Source organism: Xyrauchen texanus, chromosome 9 (assembly GCF_025860055.1).
Source record: "Xyrauchen texanus isolate HMW12.3.18 chromosome 9, RBS_HiC_50CHRs, whole genome shotgun sequence".
Lineage (NCBI taxonomy): Eukaryota > Metazoa > Chordata > Actinopteri > Cypriniformes > Catostomidae > Xyrauchen > Xyrauchen texanus.
In genome coordinates this window covers 47,699,316-47,706,771 of record NC_068284.1, presented here as the reverse complement: position 1 = coordinate 47,706,771, position 7,456 = coordinate 47,699,316, and the positions used below count along the sequence as shown (strand labels likewise).

Sequence of the window (7,456 nt, the reverse complement as noted above, 5' to 3'; positions counted from 1 at the left end):
CACTTCATGCCAGACGCAGCTGCCCTGCATTCACTTCTGCACATTCATTGGGCCATTGACTCAATAGAGCAGCGAGTTAGTCGAGGGTCAGGGGTCTTGGCAGCGTTGCACACTGATTTTAGGTGAGAAATGTGAAGCATAAACATCAACACTCAACAGAGACCTGGAGATGAAGCTGTACGAACAGTCCATGTGAGCTTCATAGATGTTATGTGTGAATTGGGTTTTCAGGCCAGCACACAAACTAGCTTGTTTTGCCACCACTGTGTCAGATGTAGAATAAAATATAGCTGCGAGCCGCAATTTAGGGTTCCAAGCACATCAAGGATTGCTTATATTACAATAGAATTCATTATAATGACCTACAGGTGGCGCTGTCACCAGGGTGTGGTGGCAATGACACAAACAATGTTTCATGTCAATACTCCAAAGCCTTGCCGAGCTACAACCGTGCGTTATTCAACGAACGATATATTTTCACTCGTAAAGCCATTGATAAACTTTTGTCGTAAATTTTCCTCAATTTTGTGTGCGAATCAGATGTACGGCCTAGGAGGCTAAATATTCCATTTAAAATGGTGGTAAGACAGTATGGCCGACCAGGGCAAATTTGGTATCATCATACTTTGCATGACCCAAGGAATCTAAAGAGAGCAGCCCCAGGAAGATTAGTTAAAATGTTATAAGTATTTTTATACATTTCTCTATATCTTTTGACCACAAGGTGGTGCTGGTGCTAAATTTTGTAGGTACCCTCAAGGCACGGTGCCAATGACATCTACCAATTTTCGTAATGATACGCCAATGCGTTTATAAAATACAGCACTTTAAGGCACAATTCAAAATGGCCGATGTCCAATATGGCCGACAAAGGAATGTTGGGCATCATTCGACTGGTTATGCCCCAAGGAATCTAGTGACCTGTCTGATGATTTTAGGCCAAACCTAAAATCACTAGGTCACTAGGTGGCGCTATGCCAAAACTGAGCAAGTACCCTCAAGTCATGATGTTTATGACATATACCAAAGTTTGTGTCAATATGCTAGAGCGTTGCAAAGATACAGCCTCATGTCCATTGTGGTTTGCTCGCCATCAAATTTGTCTAAGCGTTATTCGAGAACGGTGTGCATAACAGAAACATTTTAATAACTTTTTGTCTTCTAGAGTGTCCCAAGATGATGCATGCAAAATTCTATGCAAATCGGACATACGGCCTAGGAGGAGTCAATCAAGTGGTTGGAGCTTGAAAACTATGCAACCTGGTGGGACACGGCATGACCCAAGGAATCAGAGGGAAAGGGAATTTTGTTTCTAGGACTAATGGTTCAAAAGTTATAAGTGAACATTTTAACTGTTGGTGGCACAAGAGGGTTTGAGACCCCAGATTTGGGTCAGTTACATTTGAGAGCGTCCTCTATCACTGTGCCAAATTTCATACATTTCCTATGTACGGATCTATGGGCTGGAATAGACTCAAGAATGGAAGAAGAAGAATAAAAAGAACACCTTCGCACCTTTGGTGCTTGGCCCCTAATACATTGTTTGTAATCATATGCTTCTGGTTTTGAAAGGTCAGAAAATATATATTTCCTAATTATAGAATAAACCCATCGATCTTTATTGCATATCTATATTTTAACATGTTTAGAAGTAAATGTGAGTGTTGCTCACCAATGAAAAACTCGCTGCCACAATGCTCGAGTGTTGCAGGAGGTGCAAGGCATTGCTATGGAGTTGTTAAGGAGTTCTGAGTGGATGCTAGAGCATTGCTAATTGGTTACTTACTGGCCTAAGTCAAAAGAGTCCACCCCCAAATCTCTTAAATAATCACACAAAAAGCTCACAGCTAGTTGACACAATTGCACTCAGTGCTATCGGTGGTGAAAAAGCAATGCTTGGGTCTCCAAGGGCTAAATATGGAAAAAGATTGGGTTTATTTGTATGTATTTTATTACTTTTTTATCAGCTAGCAGGTGAAAATCATAAGTCTGATTTCTTAAAAACAAGCCGCATGTTTTGAGGTATCATTCATGCCCATATCACAAACAATGCAGAATTAATTATATGCTTACGTTTAATACTTCCAATATGTTTTGATCACTAACACTAACTATAAGCTGCAGTAATAGTACTGCTAATATGCTCAAATATGCTCCGTAACAAGATATTTCTTATTTTATGTATTGACAAGGAATCACAAAATCAGTCAATTGTATTGTGCATTGTCTGATCAGTGGTGAAGACAACATCATGAACAAGTTAGTAAACCCCCACTCAGGGGTTAAATTCTCACACACGGCTCTATTCATTCTGGGGTTAAACTGATTGACATGCTGCTTTTTTCCCATCTGTGTGTGTTTGTTACTGGTGGATTAGTGTTTTACTGACAGGCCATCCCATAATTCCAACCCTAAACCTCTTTGTCTGTGTGCTATAGTCATACCACACATGAATAATTTACTGTTTATCAAATGTAAACTTCAATTTCTCTATAAAAGTGTCATTTGATTCAGTCATTTTTACTGATTTGTAACTGTTTAAAGAATAAGAATTAGAATAAGTCTTAAAGTTTACATTAGCAACCAATTTAACATTCGTAATGTGACATGTTTCTGATTTAAAAGAATATTCAATGAGAATAAAATGTTGGTCGGGACTTGATTTTATCCATCAGGAATTAATTGGATCGGGTTTTCCAAAAGTGGCCGTTACAAACCAGAATGGAATCAGCCCTAAATGGAGGCACAAAAACAATGTTTAAAATAGCTATTTGGCTATTTGCTCAAAAAAAAAAAAAAAAAAAAAAAGGTTTTGCTGCTTGTTCAATTTACTGAATTAAAATAAGCTAAAGCAACACAGTCCTAGAACATTAAGATGATTATAAGATAGATAGATAGATAGATAGATAGATAGATAGATAGATAGATAGATAGATAGATAGATAGATAGATAGATAGATAGATAGATAGATAGATAGATAGATAGATAGACCTAGCGACTTGCTAAAACAAGCTAGCAACATCCTAGCCACACCTAGCTAGATGCTAAAACATGATAACAATGCCTATAAATACTAGAAACACCTATTTTCATGCTAGACATGCTAGCAACATCAACTTGCTAAAAGAAGATGCTGCTTGTTCAATTTACTGAATTAAAATAAGCTAATGCAACACAATTCTAGAACTTTAAGATTATTATAATATAGATAGATAGATAGATAGATAGATAGATAGATAGATAGATAGATAGATAGATAGATAGATAGATAGATAGATAGATAGATAGATAGATAGATAGATAGATAGATAACAAGCTACAAGCTAGCAACATCCTAGCCATCCTAGATGTTAAAACATGCTAACAATACCTAGAAAAATGCTGGCAACACCTATTTTCATGCTTGACATGCTAGCAACATCAAACAACGTGTTAAAAGAAGCTAGTAGCATGCTATCAACCCATTATATACATGCTTAAGCATGCTAACAATGCTTAGAAACATGCTAGCATCTAGCTTCATGTTAGACATGCTAGCAATGCCTAGCTTCATATTAAAATATGCTAGCATATAGTAACACATAGCAGCATGCTTGCAACATGATAGCAACACCTAGATATGCTAAAACATGCTAACAATCCCTAAAAACATGCTTTGAATGGAGCCATACCTAAATGTGAAAACCTTTGCTTGTTCAAATGTACTTAATTAAAATGAACTAAAGCAACGCAATTCTAGAACATTTAATACCAACTTGATTTCATTGTGTTCTAGCCATTTAAATGTATCCATTAAAGTTGACTTTATCCATTTGAGTTGGGACTACATGAATACTTTTTGTGGCATTAATGTAGCATTGATGAAACTGAGAAGGTGATTTCCATTTCACAGCATGCTTTGCATGGGACTCGAAAGGGAGATTAAATGTTCAAATTAAGTGTAATTTATGTGGAATATGAATATAATGCGGGATACTTGTTTGAGAGGACAGGTAGATGTCAAACATTAAATTGATCGCTTGCTTTGTTGAGCAAATGCTGTGCTAACCATAGCTAAGTTACTAAACTACACTTTGAAGTGCTTCCAACTAGCATGTATTTAGCATGCTAACATTTATTTTCACTAGTTAGTACTTAAGGAAATAAAAGAGATTTATTTGAGTTACATTGACACGTCTAATTTTGTTGTGTTTACCCAATTCAGCTAGGTTCTTTCTACAGAACGTTTTTGTGTTGAGATGAGGTTAGAAAACTCATTTCAAACATGTGGAACCACAGTCCACATTTGAATCAAGATTAGCCAAAGAGCTATTATTTGAGTGTTGGTTAACATTATCTAATAGCCTTCTTGGCCTAGATGACATCACCTGACAAAGAAAGTCATTTCAGGCTGCATTACATGCCAACAAACACATCATCGTTTTCAGATATCTCAGTTTTCCCTGTTCACACTACAATGTGAAGACTGTGTTTTCAAATGTATCCATTTGAAAGAGCGTTTTCGAAAAGCTTGATTTTTGCAGACAAACGGTGTCAGTTTACAACATATTCCACAATTTATTTAGCCTACATATTCAGCTTCATCTGGTGAGAAAAAATAAAGAATATATAAATAACATAATATATATATAAATAACCAATAATATGAAGAATAAGAATGCTAACAATTGTATAATAACAATTATTATTATTATTATTAATGATAATAATAATAATAATACAAATTATTATTATTAATAATAATATTTAAATGAGGCATACTTTATATACAGAAGCTATAACCTAAATGTAAGAGCGTTTTACTAAGTGCGCATTTTGACGCACTTCCGGGTTAAGCCACGCCCACATCCGGTTATATCCGAATACGGATCATTTTGCTATAGACACAGATAATAGCTTCGCTGCACACCCCTATGTGTCTAACTTTATATCTTGTGAATAATAATAAGACTAATTTCTCATTTAAACTCATCTTTTGAAATATATATACATACAAAACCAATAAATCGGCAATAAAAAGCTTAATTTGGCAAATACTTAAATAATTGTGATGAAGTCTCTGTCATTTCAAAATAAGAGTCCTCAGTGTGTTTTGAGCGTGTTTACAGTTTAATGTCAATGTTATGCACCAAATCTGAATTTCCTGGTTATTATTGGGATTTTGCTTGAGCAATAAAATGCATCTGGCATTGTCTGTGCCAGTCATAATAGAGAAAGACTAAGAAAATGTGTTTAGATTCTACGTATTTATTTTAAAATCTATCGAGCGATTAATCGGTTATCACCTTTAACACCACCTTAGTTATTGACAAACATATTTTCTTTCTTTGGAATTATACACTGATGAATTGTGCACAATGCCCAATATGCATTAAGGAAGTAAACAGGGATAATTTTGATGTCATGCTGACTGTAAAGTGCATGTTTACTTAGAATACAGTATGCCACAGTTTTAATGTCAACACCTGATATATTACACATATGACTCATCAGACTGCTGTTTGTTCATATTAATTTCTCCCCTAATGTAATGTCTGTACCTTTAAAAACCAAACTGACCTCAAAAAAGCACAAGGTAAAGGCGCAGAGATGCTCACGGGGGCCCACAGCTTCTGTTTTCCCACCAAAACACCAAATGTTGGCGCTTCCTCTTATTTTAGTGCCGTTGAAAGTCCTTTTCACACCTCAGGCCGAAAACCATTTGCTTCACTCCAATTCTGATTAGCTCACTCAGTCTTAGATTATCCAAGGTGTTGGCTCTCCAAATCTACGATCAGTTTAGGAAGTGTCAACAATGGCTTTACGCCAACATGCTGTTTTAACAAATTCAGGGGGAAAAAAACAAGGTTTTATTGCTATTTTATAAGCCAAAAATGGCAATTCTGTCATCACTGATACACTCTCACGTCGTTCCGTATTCCGTCAACCTGTACGACTTTCTTTCTTCCTTGGACCCAAAAGGCAAGATGTTAAGGACTGACTTAGTCACCATTCACATTTATTGCATATTTATTTAGTTATTTATTATCAATGAAAGTCAATGGTGACTAAGGCTCTTAGTCCCTAACATTCTGTCGAACATCTACTTTTGACCGACTCTCTATAAGATCTGTGCAACAACAGTATAGGAACGTCAACAACATATGAAAGCATTTATTGACGATAAATGTAGGTAGTCAAAAATATTTTAAAGGACACAACTGGCATTTCAGTTTCTAATGGAGGTTGTTACATTATCATTTACATGTTTGTTTAACAACCCTGGTACATGTTTAAAAAAACGTCATATATTAGTATGGTAACATATCTAAATAAAATACTACTTAAGTACAATGGTAACACGGTAGCATGTATTTAGCAAGTACAAAGACGTATTTGCTATTTATTTAAACATTAAAAAATATATTATGGTGTTTTTTTTTTTGCTATTGTAATATTATTAGTAGCCTATATATTATTTTCAATATGCTTAAATGTAACAATGCCAGAATATATATAGTTATCATATATATATATATATATATATATATATATATATATATATGATAATCTGAAACTCATAATATACGTGATATTTTGAACAAACAAACAAAAAAAATGCACAGTATTCCATGGCTTCCTCTTGCCGTTCTTTAAAACATGTGTTGGGTGGTGTAGGAAAGAGAGGTATGACTTTAGAGCTAAAGAGCGATTTCATTGGACGTTGCATGTGCCAATCAAACCCTCCTGGAACCCTATTGGTCAGTTGCACGGCTTTATCATTCCATCTCGCACTGTTTTTCAGTCCAAAGCGCCTCTGGAGTGCGTCGTCTACTTCCGCACGTTGGTCTAGTACGTCACAGTTTATGACAAAAAACCGTGTTTATATAACGATAAAGTTAGCGACGCGAATGCCTTTCGAATCTAGCGTTTAAATAGCGATGTGATTGTAGTTGATCTGAAAGCGACAACGTAAATAACACAGCCCTAGTTTTTGGGCGTTTGAAATCGGACACCGCTGTAACGTCTCCCCTCTGCGCGGAGGGATACACTGACAATGTGGACGGTGCTACAATGTCTCCTCGGAAGATGAAATGTTGCATTTGTAGCGCTCAATAAGAATTAGAATAGAACTTTAGCCGGTGTAACGTTCGAACTGTTACATCTTTACAGATCTTGGAACGCGGACTGTTCGAGTTTCCCGGGAAATACGGCGCGGTTTTGCGGGTCCTGAATCACGGAGGGGGGGGGGAATTTTGTCCCCCAACTTTTCTGTTTTTCCTCACGGACTGAAGCGCGTATCTCTCCCGCTGGATGCCGCACGCTTGAAGCGAGAAACGGTAAATATTCACCGTGTTTATCTGATTTTATACGCGCAAACGTACGCGCTTTTTGACGTAAATGCGTCTGCTGTAATTAATGAACATTTGTTGCATGGTAAATGTGAGTGTGTAGTGTTTTGTCTATGAGCTGTGG

The 7,456-nt window shown here is 36.3% G+C and overlaps 1 pseudogene; it reads left to right on the top strand.

Annotated features, from left to right (window-relative positions):
- The first annotated feature begins 6,815 nt into the window (after positions 1-6,815).
- The window catches only part of LOC127649141 (transcription factor E2-alpha-like), a 54,607-nt pseudogene continuing 53,966 nt past the window's right edge, over positions 6,816-7,456 (top strand).